We start from the raw sequence: 3,524 nt of genomic DNA on the forward strand, positions 1-3,524 counted from the left end.
CTATGCCTAAGCGAGAAAAAGAAAAAAAACTGAAGTTATCAAATCCATGATCGACAAACTACAACTTTGACCATATTTGCACCAATCATCTCATGACATCATAAAGACAATGAGGTTCTTCAACAGCAACGCCTTCAAGAAGGGAGTGGTGCTCAAGTGCCGCCGTCACCAGATCCAACCACCAAAGGCAGTAGGCATTGTAAAGAGTGATCAGCGGAAGCATGTCACCACACGCCACCAAACATGGCATTCATACTGGATATCGAGTAAGCTTGTGAACCACTTGGTTGTTATCTTCTGCAAGCCAAGATGGGGCACTAGCTGCAAAGTGTAGACATTCAAAAAAGAATCCATGGCGATGAGCTGACCGTTGCATGGCACAATCAGCTGTAGTTTTTTAGAAAACCTGAGCTCAGACCAAGAATCGCCTCCGATTGGCCAAGAGTCGCCTCCACAGAAGCATAGACATGAGGGGGAGTGTTCGAGTATAATGTCCGGCCCTCTCTCATAGTTCGGACTTTTGGATGAGTTGGCTGGAGCATGAATTCAATATAGAGGGATGAGGGAGTGCTGATGAGGAGATGCAAATTGGGTGATCCAAGGAGGGCTGTTGAAAAGCCAGAGCAGTAGAGGTCGTACTTATCAAAGTCCTCACTCGTCGGGAGACGCGGAGGCAAAATCTCAGCGCCAGTGAAAACATCAACAACACGACAATCTCCGCGATGATAACAGATGAGTTGGCCATATGAAGATCCGGCAACATGCTTCGTGTAGTCAAGAGCTTCTTGACAAAGCTGGCAGCGGAGGGTGGCATTTTGTTTGGCTGGGTCAATGATTTTACATGTTCGTTGGTTACGGGGACCATTGGCCCCAAGTTGGACGAGGAGAGGCGGGCACACGGAGCAGAAGATAGATTTGGATGGGTATGAAGAAAATGCAGCACGCAAAGAGTGATTGGTTGCAGAAAAGGCGAGAAGGTCACGGAAGGAGCATAAGAGAGCAACAATGGAGTGCAACAGTTCATCTGGGAGGTCTTCCCACCCTTGGATTGGGACACAACAGGGGGAGTGCAGGCAGAGGAAGAGGAGACAACCTGTTTGCTAGCACTTTGCATGACGATGCACGAACTCTCTTCTGCAAGACATAACAATTGAGACCAAACAAATTAGGCATATGTTTCGCTCAAAAGAAAGTTAGAAAAATGCGGCAATCAACCAATGAAGAAAAGACAGTTGTAATTTATTTCTTATGAATAACAGGAAAGGCACTAGGCACGCCTTTGTTCCTCAGAGGTGGAAAGCATTGCTTAAAAATCATGAAAATAGTTATTCTACTTGCAAAAACATGAAACGTGATTCCATGGGTTTCAATGCTTTCTTATGACGAGGAGAAGATGATATGCATCATTAGACTATTAGATTAAACAGGGTGAGAGATGCAAATCTCCTTTGTCATATGAGTATATATAAACAACCTACAGAAACTTGTTGGAAATATGAGCAATTTACCAAATGATTTTATTAACAGAAATACTAAATAAAGCATGACTAATATAGTAGAGCTAGAACAAGTCATGCGTTCTGACAGAGAAAAGGTAAATAGCATCTACATATATGAACTTGAACTAAACACATCTAGAACAGACACTAGATGAAGTTGCATATATGAAGTAGAACCTAACATATGTAGGGCAGAAACTAGAGCAAAAAGCTCTGACAGGATATCTAACAGAAAGAGCAAGAACACGTACGGGACAGCAGCAGCAGAAGCACTGGACTTGGGATCGACATCCTCTCCAGCCATGTCATTGCTGAGGTAGTCGATGTCGGGGAAGAAGTCGTCGGAGTCCGTGATGAAGAAGCCAGTAGTCGCGCGGAGCGCTCCCCAAAAATCTTATCACCCTTCTCTCGTACAGGACTCAAAAGGTGCGGTTCCGGAGGCCTACTGTCCCGACCTGCGGTGCACGCTGCAAGCCGGGATGAGGAAGATAGTAGCAGTAGCTCAGTGGTCAGGAACTTGGAGGCGAGAGGGTTGCGTTGTTCTGGTGTGTCTCTCTGGGAGGAGCGACCTCCCTTTTATAGGCACAGGAGAGGGACCCGAACAACCTGAAAATTTGTTTCAGCTCCCGCGTGACCTTTCGTATACCCGTCGTGCATGGCAAAAACTTAGACATCGGCTCGGCTCATTCCCGCAACCCGCGGCGCGGCGCGGCGGGCGGCGGAGGAGGAGCGCGCGTGGATGTCCCTCTTGTTCTCATCCTCATACATGTAGAGAAAGAGCCTCCCTTATAAAGAGGTCCAACTCCCTCTAAACTAGCAATGTGCGACTAAACTTTTGTTCCACCTCTTGCCTTGCACGAATGGGCTTCGTGGGCCTCTAGGATTTATTAGGAATTTCTGAAACTGCTATTGGGCTAGGCCCAAAATAGACAAAATTCCAGCAATCCCCCACTAGATCCCAGAAGCACACAAAATTTGCCTTTGGTTCCAAAACACTGTTTTATATACCGGTACTGCAGTGGAGACTGTTAAGTTGAACTTCCACCTAAAACTTTATGCTACACTAATAAGCAACTTGAACAGTGGACTGGGCCTTGAACTACAAGTTTCCTACGAATCTAGCTTCACATAAAGACTTGACCGATATGTGGCTACCGTGGGTCTTCCCCGCGGGTGGAGCTTATGCGTCATACTCCGAGACCTTTCATGAGTTTACTAGAGAGAACCCTACTCTCATAGATTGCGACGTTTAACAATCAGACTCATATAGGTGTGTCCTTCAAAAGATGTTCTGCAGGACAACATCTCTGCTTAAAAGAGCCACTTAGAACACATTAAGATATACATCAACCTGCCATGCAGATTAGAAGAGTATTGCATCTTCATGGAGTGGTATTGTTAATAGTAAGGATACTCTCTTCTCAGTTGACCAACAGCTTGTCTTCCACATCTAATTCACGGGATCTCCGATAACAGAGAATAGGTTACCACTGTGAACAACTCGTATTGTGGGTCTCATACCCATCTCCCTCGATGCATTATCTATCACATTACGTGATAGACCCTTAGTAAAAGGATTTGCCAGATTTTTAGACGTTTGGATATAATCCAATGCAATAACTCCGGAGTTTTTAATTTTTCTGACAGATTTTAACCTTCTCTGAACGTGTCTTGATGACTTCATGTTATCCTTTGAGCTGCTCACTTTCGTAATCACAGTTTGATTGTCGCAGTGCGTAAGGATACCCGGTACAGGTTTCTCAACAACCGGCAAGTCATTCAAGAGCCGACGAAGCCAATCTGCTTCGACCGCAGCTGTATCTAGTGCTGTGAGTTCTGCTTTCATTGTTGACCTCGTTAAGATGGTCTGTGTTGATGGTATAATTTGGCTACTTAGTATGTGATGAGCCAAATTAAATCAATGATTTATCAAGCTGATCGGTTACTGCATTGTTGAAATATTGCCACAGAAAATTTCATGGAAGGTGAAGATACAAGTCTTAAGAAGAAGCATATGCTATACTG

The 3,524-nt window shown here is 44.9% G+C and overlaps 1 pseudogene; it reads right to left on the reverse strand.

Moving 5' to 3' along the window:
* Nucleotides 1–210: 210 nt before the first annotated feature.
* Nucleotides 211–1,114, reverse strand: LOC119284226 (annotated as a pseudogene).
* Between the last annotated feature and the right edge of the window lie 2,410 nt (nucleotides 1,115–3,524).

Source organism: Triticum dicoccoides, chromosome 4A (genome assembly GCF_002162155.2).
Source record: "Triticum dicoccoides isolate Atlit2015 ecotype Zavitan chromosome 4A, WEW_v2.0, whole genome shotgun sequence".
Lineage (NCBI taxonomy): Eukaryota > Viridiplantae > Streptophyta > Magnoliopsida > Poales > Poaceae > Triticum > Triticum dicoccoides.